General features: G+C 40.6%; 1 protein-coding gene across 11 annotated transcripts in view; it reads left to right on the plus strand.

Moving 5' to 3' along the window:
• The window catches only part of PKP4 (plakophilin 4), a 173,981-nt gene that overhangs the window by 13,296 nt on the left and 136,433 nt on the right, over positions 1–24,252 (plus strand). The window lies entirely within an intron of this gene.

The following is a 24,252-nucleotide window of genomic DNA, read 5'->3' on the forward strand; positions in this document are numbered from 1 at the left end:
AGGATGATCATTATGTTACTGACCTAAGGTCACCCAGCAAGCTTGCATGGCAGTGTGGTGATCCAAACCAGAGTTTCCAGATTCTGATCCAACGCTCTTATCAATATGATACACTGACAGTAAGCTGCATGGCTATTCCACCCACCAGCATGCCTATACCCTGACAGAATTCCAGAAATCCTCCCAAACACTGTTCCATGTCTTGGGGAAGTGGGGTCTCAGGAACATCAGTGTTTTTTTGCCAGGCAAGGGATGTATAGATGCTAGGGCAGCAGCAAGGGAGCACTCAACTGCATATACACAGGAAACCCTGGTCTCTTATGCTGTAATGAACCCCAACTCAGGATGGGACTCTTAATATAATATTCCAAATAATATATTCTATATGCTATCATATTATCAAATCTAAACATATTGTTCCACATTATCAACCTGCATGCATCCTATGTAACTTAGTTATCATATTCTATTGCACTCTTTGGCATGAAATTTAGCACTAGGAACACTTTCGTTTTCTAAAGGAATGCTTTTTAAAAATCCAGCGTTGGAGAGAAGAGCTGCAAAACTGCTATACTTGATACCACTTCAGTGTGTGTGTCTTAGTTTTTGCCATCTGGGAAGAAGGAATAAATGAAAGCTGAAAACTGGAAACAGAAATTGTGTGTAGTAAACAAAGCGAGGTGTGCGTGTGTGAACAGAAATAGTCTCACAAAGCGCAGTATAGGACTAGCAGCATATTTGGATATCAAGTTAAACTTGGTAACTTTGAACTCTTTAATTGAAGCATGTGTATCTAGCATACTGCAGGCAAAATAAATCACGTTTAAATAATAAACATAGCCTTGAAAATATGTTGAACACATTCACAGCGTACATTGGAATATTCATCAATGCTGTAGAATCTCTTACATAAACGTATGCTATATGTTTTAATGTAAAGTCTTGTCAGAGCCCTGTGGCGCAGAGGGGTAAAGCTGCAGTACTGCAGTCTGAACTCTCTGCTCACGACCTGAGTTCAATCCCGGTGGAAGCTGGTTTCAGGTAGCTGGCTCAAGTTGACTCAGCCTTCCATCCTCCTGAAATCGGTAAAATTAGTACCCAGCTTGCTGGGGGGGGGGGAGTGTAGATTTATTTATTTATTTATTACTTTACATTTATATCCCGCCCTCTCCGCAAGCGGACTCAGGGCGGCTTACAATATCATAAAAACAATCAATTCCATAAAACATATAAAAACATAGTTCACTTATCAATTTAAAACTATTTGCGCTGTCTCAATCCAGTCTGGCGGTATTGGGTTCTGACTATGATCGCCAGCTTCTGTAGGATGTCCGGTGGCAGCCCATTTTCAGTCAACCAGAAAAGCTTGTCTAATGTCTAAGATGATTGGAGAAGGCAATGGCAATTGGCGAAGGCAATGGCAAACCACCCCGTAAAACCCTCCACCAAAGGATAAATGGACACAAACCTGACATCAGAAATTACAGAACTGAGAAACCTGTGGGGGAACACTTTAATCTTCCAACGCATTAAACGGGTGACCTCAAAATAGCTGTTTTACTGCAAAGGAACTTCAAGAACAGAATGGAGAGAGAAATTGCTGAATTACAAATTATGAAACTTGGAACAAACACCTCCCAGGACTGAACAGGGATATTGGTTTTTTATCATTACAGATGCTAAACCCACTCTCAGTGAGTATAGTTATACATCCACAGTATTCTAATGTGGTTCTCTTTTAGAATTGTGTATCAGAATAATTTTTTTGCATTGACATACTCAAAATAGGGATATTGAGTGTTTATCTCATTACATATACTTTATCAATTTTCACTATATTTTATTGTATTCTTTTTTTCTATGGCAAACTAGAATGATGTTTACATGTTAAAAAGTAAATTAGGTGAACATCACTATTCAGTGTATTTCTCTTTTGGTTGTATTGATACACTCAAACAGGGATATTGGTTGCTTATCCCATTACATATATTGAACCCATCTCCCACTAAATTTTAATGTATTTTTCTCCTAATGACAAACTATATGTATGTTGCATGTTTAAAGGTGGGCTAGTTGGATGGAAAACATAATAATTCCTTCTTTTTGGCCCAGGTTCATAGCAATAGACACTCACATTTTGACATACTACTGTTTTGTTGCTTTCGCATGCTCATGCTACTCAGATCAAAGGTTTGCTCAATTTGTTAATTTTACTATTCTATCATTGAATCTTATATTTGCACCATCTTACCTTCTAAATCACTGCCTACCAGATAATTTTACTTCACTGTCATTGGTTCTTCAATCTGTACCATTTTGCATTCTGGGCCACTGCCTACCAGCTATGTATGGCTCTGCTCACTGTGCCAGATTCCTCGTCTGATGAAGTGTGCTTAGAGCACACAAAAGCTTGCGTTCTGAATAAAACTAAGTTGGTCTTAAAGGTGCAATCGACTCCTATTTTGTTCTACTACTTCAGACCAACATGGCTGCTTACTTGGATCCACTCCGTAAAAAGTCACCCCAGAGTCAGAAACAACTGGTGCTTGCATGGGGGGCTACCTTTTACTCTTTTTTGTTTTACACTTGTAAAGTATTTCACTCCTTTGCAGGATAATGCAGTAATGCAAGCAAAGAATGAACGGAACGGTTCAGCGCCAAGTAGTGCTGGCGTTCCTTGCTCTAGGCAAGGCCAGTCACTGTGATCTTGTGGTTGGTGCTGGGCTAAGACTGGGGAGACTTGGAGTCAAATGCCCACTTGGCAGTGAAGCTCCTCAAGTGAATTTGGTCTGGTTATTCCCTTAGCTTAACCTACTTCATGATAGTTAAGGGCAGAACAGGATATAAGAGAACTGTGCTGAGTGCCGTGGGCTCCTCTGAGGAAAGGCAGGATAAAAATGTGATAGGTGGTTCAGAAGTTGCCAGTATGCTTCCACACACCCATTGGGTATCTTAACAGTGCAGTTGTAAACAATTATAATCTTCCAAGACCATTCCTTTAAATGGACTGAGAAGGATGTAATTTTGTTTAGTATTGTACCAGAAGAGTAGGATATGGAGCTAAACCCTCCCACCTTCATTTTTGACCTAGTGGCCATAAAAGTTCTTTGTTAACCAGGATTAGAAACTGAAGTCTGTCTAAGAGTGAATCCAAGTACCTTTAACCAGTGTTAACCTTGGTATTGATGTAAACTTCACTTAACAGTGAAGAATGAAGTCCTAAATCTTTCTTCTAGTTTGCTAATGCTTGAGAGGGAATCTGTTATGTCTGCACCAGATGAATGTTTGGAATATAAAGGTTTCTATTTTGGACCTGAAGAGCCACATTTTTTTAGTGAACTTTAAAAATCCCGCATTGAAGGCAATATAATACCTGTGAATGACAGAAGAGAACTCTGTATGTTTTATGTGTACAGGCACATTTGCCAAAAGTCGGCTGTGACTTGACGGTGCTTTCCACCAGCACGCAGTCTTTAACAGCTCTTTCGTTTGAAAGATTTAAGTTCTTTGAGGAGATTGCTAGTAATTTGTCAGAATATCAGATGCAAAATGCTACCGCTAAAATGCTAACATTCTGCCTCTGCACAAGCAGAATAACACAGTGCCATCCCTGGAAGTTTTGGGGAATTGATGTAAAATAATTTAATTTAATGAAGTGTAAATTGCTAGGTGTTTTGTTAGGTCTGTGTGGGGAATATAGGGTTTATTGGTATGTGATTTTTTTAAATTATGTGTTGTAAAAGATGCCTTGAGCCAAAGGTTAAATGAGAGGAAACAAAGAGTAGGAATAAATGGACAGTTCTCACAGGGGGGGGGAAAGTAAGCAGTGGACAAGGATGAGTATTGTGGCCAGCACTATTTAATTTGTTCAGAATGACCTCAAACTATGGGTGTGTAGTGCAGTGGCCAAGTCTGCAGATGACTCAAAGTTATTCAGGATGGTAAAAACCAAGGATGATCCAGCAGGATCTTGACAAATTGTTTGAGCAGGCAGCAATGTGGCAGATGAAAGTTTGGCGTTAGTAAGTGTAAGGTTGATGCACATTGGAACAAAAGAACATCCCAAATTCAGAATTAGGTTAATGGGGCCTGAACTTGCTGAGATAGAGAGGAAAAGATGAGGTTGTAGTAGATTTCAATGAAAGTGTGAACCCAGCATGCTGCAGCGGTGAAAAAGGCAAACTATAGGTTTGGGGAATTATTAGAAAAGGGATTAAAAATAAAATGGCTGTTACAATACCCTTGTATTTATAGTGTGGCCTCATCTGGAATACTCTGTGCAGGTCTTGTCACTATATTACTCGTTGCCTTAGTTTTGTACAGTTTTCACTATAGCTATCTCTTGATGTCTGCAGGTTGGTGAGGGGGTGGAGAGGATATTGAACTGCGACTGGTGTAAGTTTTTCACCAAAGAGTTGGGGTGACACCTGTTAAACTATTGGGGTCTTGGAGTATTTGGGAATGTTGTTGTATATTGCCCAAACCCCTTCGTGAGCAGGGATTGGGCGATTCAGAAATCGAAGTAATAACAACAATACTACTACTAATAATAATAAGTTGCACTCAAAATCTGATTGGAGAATCGGTGAAAGCTAGGTGAAAGTTGAGGGAGGGAAAGTTCAGATAAATTCTAGGATTCTTAGGAATTTGATATGTGCTTGGAACGTATTAGTGATCTTATCATAGTGGCACAGTGTGAACTAGCATTCTTGAGTATCATACTATAAAATCTTGGAAGTCTTCTGTGTTGTATGAGACTTGCGCTTAACTGTTCCTGTGTTCTTAAGTACACCCTGAGCCTGCTTCGGCAGGGAGGGCGGGATACAAATTAAAAATTATTATTATTATTATTATTATTATTATTATTATTATTATTATTATGGGGGGATTCACTGTATTTCTGAAGAAATATGTTGATGGAATATTCTAATTGTGCAACTGAGAACACATTAGAGGATGAAAGGAGAGAAGAAAAGGCCAACTTTTACATTAGCAAGAGTACTATTTTTCTGCATCAGCAAGAGTTCTGTTGTGCTGGTGTGGTGATACCTTGAGCCAAGAAGAAAGGCAGAGTATAAATATTTTTAATAAATGTGTCTGAAGCATATTAGAAAGATATCAGAAAACACTATGATGTACTACTCTTCTGTTGGAACTGTGTGTTTATCCTCAAATGAACCTTACAGAATTAATCTTTCTTCAATTGTGCAGTAGACCATACTAGAGGGTAGGAATAGTAGCAGTGTCTTCCAAGAAGTTGAGAGCCCAGAATTGTTTAATGTACCAGCTTGCTTTAGAAGTTGGAACTTAAAAGTCTTACTGATCTATTTAACCATGTGTGTTCATCGCTTTAAATGATGGTTCTGTTTTAAAGAATCTTAATGTTCAAGTGTGTTTGGTATGTACTTAACCTGTACAGACTTAGTGCCTTAGTAACAGTTTTTCCCTGCAACTTTATGTATTTAGAAGGAAAGATTGGTTGCTTGGTTACCTGTTCTCTTATGTGGAAAATCTCCAACAACAAAAAAAATACAGATTTGGCTTCCCAGTGTAAGCATTCAACATGTAACTGCCTTGCAAAAGTACCCGGTAATATCACACACTTTCACAGTGCCAATTTGTATCCATGCATGTACTAAACCTGGGTTCAGAAAAACAAGATGTAGCCGGTTAGAGAAATGATAGCCATAGCAACAGTACCTTAGACGGAATGAGCAATTTCAGAGCTGATAAACATCTGTGTGATTCTTTAATTTTGGCTTTCTGCTAGTGTCATTCCATTAGGTAAACTTTGTTCACCTGCCAATCAAAAGAGGTGCGGCTTAAATAAGTTCATTGTCTCATTGTTATCAGTCTAGATCAGCTTTGTGGTTAAGCACAGTAAGGGCACTGGATGTAGGTTCTCTGTTGCACTGATGGCATTATAAATGCAAAAATGCTAGGTTGGCTGTTTGTTTCATCAGCAGAACTCATGGTCAGTCAGAGATGTAACAAGCTATTCTGACTGCCAGGGTGGTTTACTGGTACAATGTCAGACTAGAAGATCCAGGTTTGAATCTTTATTCTATTCGAATTTGCTGGGTGACCTTGAACCAGTCACAGCCTTTTGCAAGGTTGTTGCAAGGGTATAATGGAGAAGGGGAAAGTGTTGCAAGTTGTTTTTGGTCCCCAGTAGGGAGGAAAGTAGGGTGTAAAGGAAGAAATGATACAATGATGCAAGTTATTTTAAAATATTTGTAAACCTTTCTCCTAGGACCGAAGGTGCTTTGTTAAAATAGCATATTAAATCCACAAGAGATATATAAACTACATTTTGATAATTACATGCCTTTTTGTATATGAGGACCAGTCAGCTTTCTTTTCTAACTAGTGCTGGTCTGTATGCAATCAATGTTAATTGATGTGTCCTAAGATTTTGCAAGTTGAAGCACAGCCTTATAAGCACAGATTAGCTCCCAGAAGATTGTTTTTTTTAAACAGTTCTGTGTTGAATCACTATCCATTGAGGTCCTGATGTTCCTAACCAGTTCTGCCCTGACCACTCTGCTTCTCTACCAGCCTCCAATTTGTAGTAGTGTTTCCTATTTTTCTTCTTAATAAAATAATGTACTGCAGTGCACATGGATCTATAATGCAAATCACAGTGAAATGACTTCTGTGTATAATATATGTATTATTATATTGTAAAAATAAAATAACTGAAAAAGATAGTAGTTGTTGGAGCATTCTCATTTGGAAATTAGGTTTTCTTTAACCTTTGGAACCATGGAACTTATGAGTGGAATAGCAGGAAGCAAAGCTGCATTGTCAGACCTCTTTATTCGTAAATTAATTGCTGCATATTTGATTTATAGCAAGAAGGGAAAGGATGGTATTTTAGGACAACCTCTCATGCCTTCTCAGATTCGATGCTAATATTTGCTAGCTTGTAAAGCAAATGAGCTACAAAGGAATAAATTTTGAGGCTACCTATGAACACAGAATGTGCTGTTTTCAAGGCTGAGAATACAATGTGAAATGAAGCACAATATATTAGATCACCACTGTGCGTCTTTTAGAAGAAAGAGCACAAATTTGGACTTGCACTGTGAAATGACTGTTGGGCTCCCAAAAATACTATTGGACAACTTAATTACCCTACTGTACTGACTCTGATGCTGAGTTAATTTCAGACATTTGAAGTGTGTTGATTCCAGTAAAGGAGTTTTATATTTAGGTACCAAAGAGCACACTTAAGGAGTATGATAAATAACATTCTTCTTTCAGCACTAGGCTGCAGGTTTTAAGGGCTTGTGCTTGGCTTAGTGTTTTAACAAAGAATATCACCAGTGCAGTAGTTTTAAGAAGTTTGTTCCCCTTTCACCTTGAATTTCACCCCATTTGGAGAGCAGAGTCCTGCCCAAATCTAGCTTGGATGTAACAATGCTAAATGCAGGAGGGGTTTGTTTGGTAGCAGAGTTCAGTAGCAGGAAAGAAGAAAGTAGGAGGAGGCAGTGGACAAGTTTTACAGGGGCTCAGATGAAAGTCCAAGAACCAGAGACAAAGATGCAGTTGCATATCCAGTTGCAGTGTATTGGGCTCAAGCTCAGCCTGTGCTAGTTCTGTTCACAGCGGACAACCTGCCCAGACAGAAGAGGCAGCCTGCCAGCCGGTGGTTACTTGAGTCTGAGATGTATCCATTTCAGAGGCCATGTCAGGTGATGTTGGTACCCAGGTGATGATGTTGGGCTGCAAACTGTAAGGCACTAGGTCCTGTCTGGTGGTAGTGCTTGTGTCCTACCTGGGCACTGCACAAGACGTTTATTCAGTAAGTAAGGAAATGATTTGTAAACTGAATGGAAGGCTACACAGGAGAAGGTGTAGCAGATGGTAGCACAGGGACCAGAGCCCAGGGCAGCTCTCCGAGTTACTTGAACATATGAACATATGAAGCTGCCTTATGCTGAATCAGACCCTCGGTCATTAAGTCAGTATTGTCTACTCAGACTGGCAGTAGCTTTCCAGGGTCTCAAGCTGAGGTTTTTCACGCCTACTTGCCTGGACCCTTTTTAGTTGGAGATGCCGGGGATTGAACCTGGGACCTTCTGTTTACCAAGCAGATGCTCCACCACTGAGCCACCACCGTCCCTCCCTACTTGGTCACATCTCTCTCATGAAGAAAAAGTCCTTCCTACCTGGTAACAGGGAAGTGGAATGTGTCATGCACTGGGATCCACAGGTCTGGTAAGAATGGATGTAAAAAGATCTATCTGCTTTGGAATCAGGAAAATCCAGCTGTGTGTGCATGAAGTCCCTGTATTCTCAATGGGAAAGCAAAAAGAAAGCCAAATGTGCTCCTGGGCTTTGTTGTCAGCTGTTATGTTCCATGCGGTTGAATAACAGTAATGAAGCTGCCATTTACAGTTGTAGTCTCTGCCTTTTGGCCTCAAGTTTTCCATAAGGCCAATTCTGTGGTATGGATTTTACATGGATTAGGGTTGGGGTGTGTGTGCGCATTTTAATATACTGCAGCCTGGAAGCAGAGGCAGTAGCCTGGTCACTCCTTTCTGCTAGTAATAAACTGACTGGGCATAGAAGAAATTAATAGTCATTGCGATTTAGGAAATTTAAAACGTACCAGTTGAGCAACCTTAGGCTTCATTTGGTCTGAAGAAAAGGGCAAGACAGTAAATGTTCAGGCTTTATTTGATCATCAAGGGTTCTACCTGTAGCCATTTAGCCAATGACTGATTTCCCCCAAACCCTAAGGACACTTAGTCAAGGTTTTTGGTTTATGTGTATGAAGTTATGACTCGATGAAAGTGTTTAAACCATATATTAAGTGATGACTTGTACTGGTTTGCAAAATCCCAGAGTCCTCACTGTGGTAATGGGCACTCCCCAGGAAATGTAGATTCTATCGTTATTTGAATAGATTTTGCAAGGCTACCAAGCAGTCGTTAGGAATACACAAAATTTATTTATTTATTTTTATTTTATTTGATTTGATTTATATCCCGCCCTACCCCACCGAGGTGGGCTCAGGGCGGCTTACAACACAAAAAGCTAACAAAATCAATTTAGAATACATTAATAATACATTAATAATTATAATTATACAATAAAATACATAATACATATAACATACATAAAAACACGTAAAACTCACTTCAGTATGTACTATGCTACCTTCCTTAAATCAATTCTTCAATATTCCAGTATTGAATAATCTGATGTTCGAGATTTGAATGTTCAGGCATTCCGATAACAATTAATTATATGCCAACCGGAAGAGGGCTGTTTTGCAGGCCCTGTGGAACTGTTCAAGGTTCCGCAGGGCCCTCATCTCCTCCGGGAGCTGATTCCACCAACAGGGAGCTGCAATCGAGAAGGCCCTGTCTCTGGTCACTTTCAGACGGGCCTCCTTTGGCCCAGGGATTGTAAGAAGGTTTTGAGACCCCGATCTCAGCACTCTCTGGGGAACGTGGGGAGAGATGGTCCCTAAGGTAGGCAGGTCCCAGGCCATGAAGGGCTTTAAAGGTCATGACCAGCACCTTGTACCGAACTCGGTATGTTATCAGCAACCAGTGCAGTCCCCGAAGCCCCGGCTGAATGTGCTCCCGTCTAGGGAGCCCTAACAACAGCCGGGCAGCGGCATTCTGCACTAGCTGCAACTTCCGGGTTCAGCACAGGGGCAGCCCCATGTAGAGGGCATTGCAGTAGTCCAACCTCGAGGTGACCATTGCATGGATCACTGTTGCCAGGTCGTCGTCCTCCAGGAAAGGAGCCAACTGCCTTGCCCGCCTAATATGAAAAAATGCGGACTTGGTAGTGGCTGCTATCTGGGCCTCCATAGTTAAAGTAGGCTCCTAACCCTGTGCGCCACTGACAGAGGCACACCATCGAGGGCCGGTAAGGGACTCTCCCTCCCCGGACCACAGCGACCCAGGCAAAGGACCTCTGTCTTCGATGGATTTAGCTTCAGCCCGCTCAGCCTGAGCCATCTAGATACGGCCTGAAGTGCCAGGTCCAGGTTTTCTGGGACAGAGGCAGGCCGGCCGTCCATAAGTAGATTGAAATGTCTTTTCTTACCAGCTATTCGTATTTTTGTAGTTGCCACAGTCTCTGACTCTATCCCAGAGTTCTGTGGCATTCACAGCGGACTTGTGGGGTGCACAGTAGAATCCATTCTCTGTTGTCATGCTGGGCTTTTGCAGAATCTGAAATCCATGCCTTGCTATAGCTGCCTTTTGAAAAAAGGCCATTCAATGTGGTCTAGGAGTTGGAGAGTTGGACTAGAACCTGGCAGAGCTGAGTTCCAATCCCACTTGCGCCATGGAAGCTTGCTGGGTGACTTTGGGCGAGTCACACACTTCTTGCCTAAACTTACCTCACCAGCTGTTGAGAGGGTGACATGGAAGAGGGGCAAAATATGTAATCTGCTTTGAGACTCCATTGGGGAGAAAGGCGACATCATAAATGAAGTAGAATAAGGAAACTGAGAAATGCCCCCCCTTTTTCCTTCATAGAGAGACAGATTTCTTACCATCGTGCAGACCTTTTGGCAGAAGTACCAGCAGCGGCTCCCTGATGTTCCCCTTACCAAGTCTTGCCAATTCCCAGTAGAAAGAGAGAAGTGCCACCCCTTTATGCTGAACTCTCCAGAAACTGAAGAAGACTCAGCATGGGTTCTGTAAGGGAAGATCTTGCCTCACTAACCTGTTACAGTTCTTTGAGGGGGTGAACAAACATGTGGACAAAGGTGACCTGATAGATATTGTTTACCTTGACTTCCAGAAAGCTTTTGATAAAGTTCCTCATCAAAGGCTCCTTAGTAAGCTTGAGAGTCATGGAGTAAAAGGACAGGTCCTCTTGTGGATCAAAAACTGGCTAATTAATAGGAAGCAGAGAGTGAGTATAAATGGGCAGTCTTCACAGTGGAGGACGGTAAGCAGTGGGGTGCCGCAGGGCTCAGTACTGGGTCCCATGCTCTTTAACTTGTTCATAAATGATTTGGAGTTGAGAGTAAGCAGTGAAGTGGCCAAGTTTGCGGATGACACTAAATTGTTCAGGGTGGTAAGAATCAGAGAGGATTGTGAGGAACTCCAAAGGGATCTGTTGAGGTTGGGTGAATGGGCGTCAACGTGGCTCAATGAGGTTCAATGTGGCCAAGTGCAAAGTAATGCACATTGGGGCCAAGAATCCCAGCTGCAAATAAAAGTTGATGGGGTGTGAACTGGCAGAGACTGACCAAGAGAGAGATCTTGGGGTCGTGGTAGATAACTCACTGAAAATGTCAAAACAGTGTGCGATTGCAATAAAAAAGGCCAACGTCATGCTGGGTATTATTAGGAAGGGAATCAAAAACAAATCAGCCAGTATCCTAATGCCTCTGTATAAATCGATGGTGCGGTCTCATTTGGAATACTGTGTGCAATTCTGGTCACCGCACCTCAAAAAGGATATTATAGCATTGGAAAAAGTGCAGAAAAGGGCGACCAGAATGATTACAGGTTTGGAACACATTTCCTATGAAGAAAGGTTAAAACGCTTGGGGCTCTTTAGCTTGATATCGAAAATTTACAAACTGCTACTTCACTCCATTGACACAAAACCACACTCCTATCAAGGGGCCTGGCACCGAGATCTGGGTACCGAGCTAACCAAAGAGCAGTGGCAGGCTATTTGGAGTTCTTCCATATATAAAACGAAGGCAATGAACGTGCAACTTCAGCCATTAAAGTTCTCACGCGCTGGTATAAGACCCCGGTGCAATTATCACACTCCTTCTCTACTTCACCCCTCTGTTTTAAGAACTGCGGCCAGAGAGGCACATTCTTTCACTCCTGGTGGCTCTGCCCCATTATACAAAGCTTTTGGAGGCTAATTTACCAAGAAGTACATGCCCTCACCTCATACTCCCCACCTTTCACGCCGGAGTACGCTCTCCTGAACCTTGTAGGCACCTCACGCATTCCTGAGCACGCGGAGGAACTAATTTCACATATGTTCGTGGCAGCTAAATTTGCAATTGCCCTGGTTTGGAAGCAACAAACTCCTCCCTCGAGACAGGCATGGTGGCTGAAACTATGGGATTATTTTGTTTTAGATAAGCTTACCTATGACTTAGATCCTCGTTGCTCCTCCCAGACCGCTTCCTCGGACTTCGTGTGTAAATGGCGTCCCTTTATTGATAAAGTCTCAAAAGACAGCAGAAACCCTAATGACTCACACCATGCTATATTAATGTCATGCCAACTACTGTTGTAATTAGTTTTTTAATGGTTAACATTGTATGTATCCACTTCCTCACTATATATTGGTATATGCTATGCATCTGCTGATGTACTACCACCTTTGTACCTTGAACTTTATACCAATAAAGCTTTTATATTTAAAAAAAAAAGGGCAACCAGAATGATTACAGGTTTGGAACACTTTTCCTATGAAGAACGGTTAAAACGCTTGGGGCTCTTTAGCTTGGAGAAACGTCGACTGCAGGGTGACATGATAGAGGTTTACAAGATTATGCATGGGATGGAGAAGGTGGAGAAGGTAGAGAAAGAAGTACGGTACTTTTCTCCCTTTCTCACAATACAAGAACTAGTGGGCATTCAATGAATTGCTGAGCAGTTGGGTTAGAACAAATAAAAGGAGGTACTTCTTCACCCAAAGGGTGATTAACATGTGGAATTCACTGCCACAGGAGGTGGTGGCGGCTACAAGCATAGCCAGCTTCAAGAGGGGGTTAGATAAAAATATGGAGTAGAGGTCCATCAGTGGCTGTTAGCCACAGTGTGTATATATATATCTGTGTGTGTGTGTGTATATATAAATTTTTGGCACTGTGTGATACAGAGTGTTGGACTGGATGGGACATTGGCCTGATCCAGCATGGCTTCTGTTATGTTCTTAACTGCAGAGGAAGAGGGATATTTTATTGCCTTCATGTTCCCTTCTGCCCTTTCCAGGTCATGGAGAACTTTAGGGGTTGGGGCTGGAGGGGATCTTTATGCTCGCTGGGGTAGCAGCACTTGTTGCTACAAGGCAAGTAGATTTGTGGAAGCCTGAATATGTACTGTTGGAAATTCAAAAATTAAATGAGCACATATTCAAGGAAATGGAACTCTTTATGCCACATATTGAGTATTTTAAGGAGATCGTATTTTCTTCTTCTCAGCCTTCAAATGATAATGGCAGTGGGAAAGGCTGAGAAGTATTTGAAAGTGCTGTTGCTCAGAGGGAAAGGCAGGGAAGGGAAATAGAAGTTACTATAATTTATGAAAAATCATATGCGCCTGCACTGATAAAATTGCTGCCACCTACACAAGGCAGGAAATCACTGATCATATGAAAGCAGCTGTATAGTCTAGCCTTATTGTGACTAAGGCAAGAGAAATGCCCAGCCTACATTCTCTTATTACACTACGGGACAAGAATAGTGGCACATCATATTATCTTTAAAATTCTTTACAATTTCCATTTATTTCCCGTGGAAGCTTTGTGTGTACGTGCGTGTGTTTTGCCCAGATTTCAGTCCTTTTCTTGATTTACTATAGCCCAGTTTTTAACCTTACTATAGCTCTTCAACTTTGTGAACCCTTGGTGGGAAGCAGAGGATCACAAGGAAGGCATAAGGAAGTAAAATAAGAGTAGTAATGCATCATATGAGAGAGAGAGAGAGAGTCAGGGTGGCAGGAATTTTCAATGAAGCTTCTTGTTGAAATTGCCAAAAAAGGGGCTGATCATTTTTTAAAAAAACTTCCCTCAGTAAAATGCTCAGATTTTCTTAAGTATTTAACATTTTTTGCTAATTTAGAAAATTATATGCAGGAAATTGCTTATTTTTAGATATTTACAGTCCAATAGATCTTTTCAAAGGGACTAACTCCCTGGAAATTGTTTATAGGATTCTAGTGTTGATGCTCATGACTGCAGACAGGTTCAGCCTACAACCATGACAGATTTTGTAGGGGGGTGTTGGCTAGGTTCAACATCATAACATAACTGCTGCCTCAGCATTTCAGAGGGGTCGCCTTGTTACAAGGCAACCCTATCCACAGTCAATTTAGCCTAAGCCTGTTGAAATCAGTGGGTTGAGACTAATTGAAGCATGAAGTTGCACCCTTAGTTTGTTGCAGCAAAAACAAACAAGAGACTTGTGACACCTTAAACTAAGCATTTTTGTTGTTGCTGTCAAGTTACTTATAGCAAACTTAAAGGTTTCTAAGGCAAGAGATGTTCAGAGGTGGTTTTTCATTACCTACCTCTGCATCATGACCTTGGTATTCCTTGGTGGTCTCCCTTCCAAATACTAGCAGGGCCGAACCTGAGATTTAACAAGAACAGGTTGGCCTGGGCTGTTAAAAATAGCAGCAAAATTTTATTCCAGCATCCAGGTTTATGAAAATATGCTAGTCCATGAAAGCCTAAGCTGGGGGTGGGGGGGGGGGAATTATTACTCTTTAAGATGCCACAATGTGACTGCTTCTACATTTCCTTTCTATTTCCATCTGTCTCTTATCCTTGGTCAATTAGCTGTCCTATCCCATTTTACAAAAATATTAATAATCTTAAGGGGCTAATAATAACCTACTGGGTGCATGAATGAGAGGTTCCCCATCAGACCAGCGGGCAGCTCTTCTTACTTCGTCATTCCTTGCCAAGCTGCAATGTAGCACAAGGTTTACAGCCCTTCCCTGGATAGCCCAGGTAAACCTGATCTCATCATATCTCAGAAGCTAAGCAGAGTCGACTCTGGTTAGTACTTGGATGGGAGACTGTGCTTGAAATGCCAAGTCGAGAGGACAGGGCATGCTTTCAGCCACCTCTCTGAATATCCTCCAAGCCCCCAGTAGGGGTCAGTCACCAGAGGTCAACATGATGACCCACCAAAGTGACTCTATTTAGTGATCTTGCCATTATGCAATAGACAGAATAGCGCCAGGAACATCATTGTTGCTGTTAAATTATGTAAATTGGAATGGTTTTTAAGATACTGTCGATCTTAAATTATTGTGTAACTTTTAATGTTGTTTTAAAACTAATGTATAATTTTTATCTGAATATGTTGTTAGCCGCCCTGAGCCTGCCTAGGCGGGGAGGGCGGGATATAAATAAAATTTATTATTATTATTATTATGACTTCCAGGTGCAGACACACACACACACAAAATACAACACTCCCCTCCCCCATTTAAAAAAAAAAGAAAAAGATTTGCTGTACTGTATGGTGGTGACTGGTGAAGTGTTTTCCACACTATTCTTTCTTTACAAAGCAAAACAGCTTTTCATAAATTACTGATGGGGTTGTAAATTCATTTTTAACAGATCATGTTTTGTATTAAGTTCAAATCTCAATTCTAAACCAGGCTGTTTTAAAAAGAGAAATTTATTATAGCTGCATTTTTCAAAAATATTATAAAAATCAGGGTGTTGTTTTTTTTAAAAAAAAAATCCAGTTTTGCCCACCTTGTTTTCCATTGAAGATGTTACGTGAGGCCTAGTAACTCAAATTGTTTTACTTTCTAAAAACTTTGCAAATGTTGCTGACTCCTCTCTGCCATGGTGAGGCAATATACACTAGAACAGGGTTGTCAAGCATGTGGCCTGAGGACTGGATCAGGCTCCTGGAGGGCTCCTATCAAGGCCTGTGAGCAACTCACTGTCATCTGCTTCCTTCTCTCTCTCTCTTTCTTGCTTCCTTCTGCATCACAGCTTGCTTTGCCAGGCTTTCTCAATCACACAGGAGCTACAGAGCAAATCTCTGTTTTCTGCATTAGTTGACCAGCGCATAAAGCAACTTATGTACAAAAGCTCACAATGCCCAGCCATTTCATGTTTTCCCCTGGGTCTCAGACAAAGCATTAACCATGAGATTTCTGTAGCGAATGTCAATAAATCAAAAGTACGGTAGGTTTGCAACTTATAGACACACTACCTGAAGAGCACACTCAAGATTGCTACAGCACGGACATTGTCTCTAGATTTTGATGTAATGCTTCAGAAAAAGAGATGTCAGTTATCAGAAACTGTTAAAATATTGCAAGAGTGTTAATCTTTTAAGCATATTTTATTTTAAGTTTTTTTAAAAAAATCTTTAATTGTCCTTGTGTCCTTTATGAAGTTTATATCTCTGCTACCTGGCATTACTTTTTATGGCACACAGATCTGGCCCTCATAATAAATGTCAGATCCGCCCCTCATAATAAATGAGTTTGACACCCTCTTCATTAGAGGATTCATATTCTATAAAAATCAAATACTGTTCATTAGAACTTCTTGTTTCTTCATCACTCTTACGTGAAATGGAATATGTGTGCATACTTAATTTTGGTAGAGAGTATCCTTGCTGGTGGCATGTATACAATCTTCTTGCCCCAGGAGCTCAGAGTTACTTGTGATTGACAAGCTGAAGTCAGATTTGCAGTATGCTGATTGGCTGGCCCTTGTGTCACTCACAAAATCAGCTTCTCCTTCCCTCCTTCAGGGATATTTTCAAGAAAAAAATGACTACATCAAAAAAGCACCAAACAAAATAACAGATAAATGTATGAGCTGGTTGAGGCGCCCCAGCCCCCTTCCCTTCGGTAAATCAGGTTTCTAGCATGATACAATCATGACTGGAGTTTGAGGGAGAAGTAGTCTGTGTTATGTTTGGCAGCTCCATACGCCCTCTGAAGAGCAATGTGGTAGGGGGAACAGGGCATGTGGCAGAGTTCACACAGTAGAACACTCCCACCTGCACTCCTCTTTTGCAGATATGGCTGTATGCAGTTGGTCAACAACTGAACCCATGCTATGTTTGAAGATCACATCTACCTAGATGAACTGTAGAAATACCGGAATGACTACAGATATTTACAAGACAAGACAATGAGACACTCATATTGAATTGTAATGTGTCTTTTCCCGAATATCTGCTGTGAGTGTTGGCCACTTGTTGGGTAAATAGGTGTTTTGACTGAGTTACCCTTATGCTGTTGAACAGCATGCAAAAACATGCATGCATTCATTCTTTAAAAGAGATCACACCCCTCTCAAGTGTTCCTAACTTGTAGTGTGTTTTTCCTTCTTGTTTACCGTTCTAACCAAACCTGTAGAGATAACTTACCAGACTATCCCATATATTTAGCAAAGTAGTGCAATTTATTTGGCGCCACAGATGAATAGTTGGCTGTCAGTGCATAATTTTATCTTTTGCTAAACCTACATTTAGAGCATGCTGTAATAAAAGTGGTTAAACATTATGTGAGCAGGAAGAAGAAAATATATCGCTATGTACAAACCACCTATAAAGAGTGTTTTATCAGTTTAGTATTTTGGTGTGAACTTGTTTTCAGCAGTCATTTATTTTCAGTAAATAATATGTTCAGTCATATTTCCATATGAAACATGGGTACCATTATCTTAAACTTTGCAGTAGTATAACTCATGTTCTCTAATGGTGTGCTTCTTTTAAATTTTAAACTCATTTTAGCAACATATTCATTCCATTCTTTTGCACTTATTGCTGGTATTGTACAAGTCATTTAAGCAATGAGTTGGAGAAGATTCTTTAATTAAAACCAGCATGCTATAATTATCAGATGTCAACTACCAATGTTACATGGAACAATGAAGGTGAAATTTTCTTACTAAAATGAGTCTTAATAAGGCGGAGGGGGGGGAACACACACAGGGTTTTATCCTTGTCAGTGAGTATAGTTGTTTTTTGTTTTAACTATTCATGCATTGCAGAATGTGCAAGCAATAAGCTGAAAGACGCCTTTTTCACTGCTCAGTTGAAGCATCTCGTTTTTGAAAATTAATGCTACAAGGACAAAACACGCATTTTACATAGTCAATATTATTTGACCTACAACAGGAGTTCCCAACATGGTGCCTGTGTGCCACATGGCATTCACTGGCACCTTTCTTGTGCCTGCTGAGTGTTCTTACAAAGTGGGTGGGGTTCCTGGCCAGCAGGGCTTCTGAATGCCCATTGGAGATCTGATTGGCTGTGTAAATTAAAATAGCATTGTTTGGTGGAAGCTGTTACCAGTGTTGGTTTTATTCTCTCATGCTTCTCTTCCCCAGTGTGTGCGTGTGTGTATATAAAAATAAAATTACTCATGTCCCCTGCACCTGGTCTTTCTGTGTGTTTGTATGGTTCCATCTCACATGGTGGCTATTTTGTGGTTGCACCCAAACCTTGCGTCAGAATGCCAAAGGTTCCCCCATGTTCAAAGAGGTTGGAGATCCCTGGCCTACATCTTACTGGAGCATGAATTTTTTCCTGTCTCATCCGTGGCAATCTGAAATGCACCTTGGAATCTTGTTCCCTGGAAAAGGGAAGCATTTTGTACTACAATAGGATAGGGAAGGCAAGAAAATCATCAGCAGAAATCCTTGCACTTTTAGAAGCATTGGTCTGGATCCAAGCCACTCTTAGATTTTTAATTAGAACGAAGTTTGATAGTAATTCAGCCATCCTAATTACATTATTTACAAGGGGCATAATATATTTAAATCTGTGGTATGGATAACTGACTGTGTAACTTTTAAGCATGGTATAAGGCAAAGTTTATCTTCCTGGAGCGAACTTTTCATATGTTGTGACTCCAAACTGTTTGGGAAAAAAGGCAGGAGATAAAAATGAATGTATGTAATACTGAAATAATCGTTCATTAATGATTTGGAGTTGAAAGTAAGCAATGCAGTGGCTAAGTTTGTGGATGACACTAAATTATTCGGGGTGGTGAGTACCAGGGAGGATTGTGAGGATCTGTTGAGGCTGGGAGAGTGGATGTCAACGTGCCAAATGAGATTCAACGTTGCCAAGTGCAAAGTAATGCACATTGGGGCCAAAAATTAGTTGGCCTGTGTAGGGTTTTGTTTTTTTTAATGTAGCAAATGTCAGCTTCTTTTAAGAGCAAATCATAGACTGTGGAAATGTGAAACTTAAAAATGAAAGTGAAGCGTAACTGTGTTTTAATGCGGCTTCCCTAAGCCGAGCCTACTGAGTCACAGGTTTATATGCTGCAGCAGTGCCTTGAGGTTATGTTGTCACTTCTCTCAGTATAATCCTGTGAAAGTAGAAGTCATTTTTCTTAGTTATCCTGCAAAAGTCCAAGTAGCTAAATTGTTGTTTCATGTTTCTCTCTTCTCTTCCCTCTCTGCACTGTTAATGCACTGTATAAATAGGGAGTTGCCCAAAAAGACCGCCACAACCACGTTTAACTTTAAAAGGGGTAAATACACTGAGATGAGGAGGAAACTGAAAGGAAAGGTAAATACGGTCAAAACCCTTGGGGAAGCTTGGAGACTATTTAAAACTATAATCCTAGAAGCTCAGATAAAATACATACCACAAGTTAGGAAAGGCACAAACAGGCGTAAGAAAAGGCCTGCATGGTTAACAAACAAAGTAATGGAAGCTGTAAAAGGTAAGAAGGACTCCTTTAAGCGGTGGAAAACCAGTCCAAGTGAGATTAGTAAAAGGGAACACAGGCTGTGGCAAATCAAATGCAAGACTTTGATCAGGCAGGCAAAAAGGGACTATGAGGAGCATATTGCAAAAAACATAAAGACCAACAATAAAAATTCCTTCAAATATATTAGAAGTAGGAAACCAGCCAGGGAGGCAGTGGGGCCCTTGGATGACCATGGGGTAAAAGGATTACTGAAGGAGGATAGGGAAATGGCTGAGAAGCTGAATGAATTTTTTGCCTCCGTCTTCACTGTGGAAGATGAGAACTTTTTGCCCGCCCCAGAACCACTAATTTTGGAAGGGGTGTTGAAAGACCTGAGTCAGATTGAGGTGACAAAAGAGGAGTCCTACAACTGATAGACAAATTAAAAACTAATAAGTCACCGGGTCCGGATGGCATACATCCGAGAGTTCTGAAAGAACTCAAAGTTGAACTTGTGGATCTTCTGACAAAAATATGTAATCTTTCATTGACGTCTGCCTCCGTTCCTGAGGACTGGAAGGTAGCAAATGTCACCCCCATCTTTAAAAAGGGTCCCAGAGGAGATCCGGGAAATTACAGGCCAGTCAGTCTGACTTCAATACCAGGAAAGTTGGTAGAAAGCATTATCAAGGACAGAATGAGTAGGCACATTGATGAACACGGGTTATTGAGGAAGACTCAGCATGGGTTCTGTAAGGGAAGATCTTGCCTCACTAACCTGTTACATTTCTTTGAGGGGGTGAACAAACATGTGGACAAAGGAGACCTGATAGATGTTGTTTACCTTGACTTCCAGAAAGCTTTTGATAAAGTTCCTCATCAAAGGCTCCTTAGAAAGCTTGAGAGCCATGGAGTAAAAGGACAGGTCCTCTTGTGGATCAAAAACTGGCTGAGTAATAGGAAGCAGAGACTTAGTATAAATGGGCACTCTTCGCAGTGGAGGACGGTAAGCAGTGAGGTGCCGCAGGGCTCGGTACTGGGTCCCATTTTCTTTAACTTGTTCATAAATGATTTAGAGTTGGGAGTGAGCAGTGAAGTGGCCAAGTTTGCGGATGACACTAAATTGTTCAGGGTGGTGAGAACCAGAGAGGATTGTGAGGCACTCCAAAGGGATCTATTGAGGCTGGGTGAGTGGGCGTCAACATGGCAGATGCGGTTCAATGTAGCCAAGTGCAAAGTAATGCACATTGGGGCCAAGAATCCCAGCTACAAATACAAGTTGATGGGATGTGAACTGGCAGAGACTGACCAAGAGAGAGATCTTGGGGTCATGGTAGATAACTCACTGAAAATGTCAAGACAGTGTGCGTTTGCAATAAAAAAGGCCAACGCCATGCTGGGAATTATTAGGAAGGGAATTGAAAACAAATCAGCCAGTATCATAATGCCCCTGTATAAATCAATGGTGCGGTCTCATTTGGAGTACTGTGTGCAGTTCTGGTCGCCGCACCTCAAAAAGGATATTATAGCATTGGAGAAAGTCCAGAAAAGGGCAACTAGAATGATTAAAGGGCTGGAACACTTTCCCTATGAAGAACGGTTGAAACGCTTGGGACTCTTTAGCTTGGAGAAACGTCGACTGCGGGGTGACATGATAGAGGTTTACAAGATAATGCATGGGATGGAGAAAGTAGAGAAAGAAGTACTTTTCTCCCTTTCTCACAATACAAGAAGGGCATTCGATGAAATTGCTGAGCAGACAGGTTAAAACGGATAAAAGGAAGTACTTCTTCACACAAAGAGTGATTAACATGTGGAATTCACTGCCACAGGAGGTGGTGGCGGCCACAAGCATAGCCACCTTCAAGAGGGGTTTAGATAAAAATATGGAGCAGAGGTCCATCAGTGGCTATTAGCCACAGTGTGTGTGTGTGTGTGTGTGTATGTGTGTGTGTGTGTGTGTGTGTGTGTGTATATATATATATATATATATATATATAAATAAAATTTTTGCCACTGTGTGACACAGAGTGTTGGACTGGATGGACCATTGGCCTGATCTAACATGGCTTCTCTTATGTTCTTATGTTCACTCTGACAGCATTTGTTGACTGAATTTCCACTGCATGGGAAGTGACAATACTAAAATGTCATAAACAATAAGCTGAGTTAAGATAAGTATCTGGAAAATATAGCCCCAAAGCATGGTCATTTGAGGAGGCATTGATAATTAGAATGGTTATCTGGGCAGTTTCCTGTGCCTTAGCTGACTGACTGCAGAAGTTTCTTGCTTATGGTTGTACATTCCAGATAACAAATTTGCATTTATCAGCAACCATACAAAACAATGATGAAATATAATCAATAGTTTTAATAGCTGTTGTCATCACTTGGAAACATGCCTTAAAAGGAATAATAGTACATATTTACATTAATTGGGCTAAATTATGAGGGTTAGAAAGCTGCAATAAACATTCTGCATTTGGTCACTATATCAGTATTGAGAGGGAAGTTGGCTGTTTAATCTTTGTATGGTTTGTTCTGGATAATAAGAAAAGTGTTTGTGATGGCAAATCTGTTGTATCTATAAAAGCTGATCTTCATCAAACTCATACTTCTATAGCGGGGAAAACTATTCTGATATTGAATTGTTTGCAAAGAAGACTTCAGAGAAGTTCCCTCGCTTTATTGACTTCTAGGACAAATGGTCTGAAAACTCAACTATTAAAACTGCATCGGTTGAACTAACGGGAATTTCCTCTCACATGTGGAGTGAGGAAGAATAGTAAGGCAAGTGTGTTGAAGGTAGGGAACATGGTGGTGTTCCCGACCATAAAAACTCTACCAGGGAGCTACTGTGATGTTGCTTTGATACTTTGGACCAGAACAGAGGCAATTCTAAAGCTTGGTTAAAGGACAGCAAAGCTAATATAATTCACATTAAAATCCTCAATTTTTAGAATGGTTTTAGGAATGATCTAAAAATGCCTGAAGTCAATGGTAATTAATTAATACAGGTTTTTAGCTAGGCCTCTATTTTGTTGTAGAAAATCCATACTGTAATGCTTGACAAAGCAGAATTCGCCAGAAGATCTTCAAGTTGGTGTCCTAAACTGGGGTAAAATAGTGAAGTTTTCAGATAGTGTGAATAAAATTAAGTGTAAAATTGGTCCACTGTGGTTCTTGGTTGAATTATAAGAACATTGTCCTGTAAAATGGTAGATACAAATAAATATTAAGAACAGGATGAATTGCTATAGTAAAAATTGTCAGAATATCGAATTAAGTAGTATTTCAAATTTCTGATCTGCAGCATTGACATTTTTGGAACGGGATGTTTCCCCTGTGGTCCCAAGCGCACACATATAGGTAGCCACTAAATTAATTGTTATAACCTATGCAGCTTTACAGTTCTTTCTTCTTTGTCTTCTGATGACTGTAACCACACATATTTTCAACAGGAACTGCATTATATTTGATAGGTTAATACAGGAGAAGCGGCTCAAATGAGCCTTGTATATTTCACTTTATTCTTGTTGTTGCTTCATACAAGCTGTGTAACCATACCTTATTGGAAACTTAACAGAGACAGTCCAAAGTCCTGTTAATTTTTGCTACCTATCTTGTTTTGGAAAAGCTGGAATACTATTGTGAAACATAGAAAAGATGCAGTATAGGAGCGTACGATTGTTATGTGACCTTGGAGTAGTGAAATACATCTTGCAGGCTTATAAGCCGCCATTTACTTGCTTGCCTTTTTCTGTAGCATCTCTTTCAGGCAAGGTTGCCATAAATAGGATTTGATTCTGACTTCTTTACTAGACTATATATGTGCAGCAGTTTACCAAGTGTGGCATAGGTGGACTAGTGAGCTAGCAAAATGTTGTGGGTTAGTAATGTCTGTGGTCATATGTCGAAAGGCAGTTCATGGATGTCTGAAGTGTAACACAATCATCTGAAGAATCTGGTCAGCCAACCAAGTCTGATTACGTACTTAGGGAGAGAATACATTATTAAAAAAACTCTTGAGGACAACAGTTTTTCTGCTCCTCCTCCTCTTTCTCCTCCTCCTCCTTCTGATCTCTTGTCTGCATGAATCTTAAGAAACATATATATGTCTTAAGTAATCATCTTGTTTCTCTAGCTCAGCTACTTCTCCAGTATTTTATATAGCTGCATGGAATCTTCATGTTATATTGCAATAGTGACATGCAACACCTGTTTTTTGAAAGTGTAGTTATTTTTATAGTGGTCCTGCATGACAGTGAAGGTTATCTGAGCACATCTTTATAGAAATCTTTCACTGCCATAAAAAATATATGACCATACCTGATAAATAGTGAATCTCCTTCTCTGTCATTATTAAATGACAGTGAATACGTTGCTTTATTTTGTGAAAAAGCACCTTTGTTTTAACCAAGGTCACTAGTACATAAACAACAAAGTCAATGTTAGAGACTGAACTTTGTTAAACTCAGTTTTGCACATAATGCAAATAACAAATATTTGCACATAGCAGATATTTAGTTATTTGCTTGTGAGCATCTGGTATAAAAGAAAAATCTTTCATTCTAGACCACATTTACCATGAGAGCCCTTCTCTGGCATAATGGTGTTTTCCTGGCCCTGTTATACGCTGTAGTGGGGATGGCCAACGGTAGCTCTCCAGACTTTTTTTTGCCTACAACTCCCATCAGCCCCAGCCAGCATAGCCAATGGCTGGGGCTGATGGGAGTTGTAGGCAAAAACATCTGGAGAGCCACCGTTGGCCACCCCTGCGCTGTAAGAGTAGCAGCTTAACTCCCTTTCTTGTTTTCAAAGACCCTCCACCCATTCCATGGAATCTTTTAGGCTTTTGTAATCTGTTAAATGAGGACTA

The sequence above is a fragment of the Heteronotia binoei genome, chromosome 16 (genome assembly GCF_032191835.1).
Source record: "Heteronotia binoei isolate CCM8104 ecotype False Entrance Well chromosome 16, APGP_CSIRO_Hbin_v1, whole genome shotgun sequence".
NCBI lineage: Eukaryota > Metazoa > Chordata > Lepidosauria > Squamata > Gekkonidae > Heteronotia > Heteronotia binoei.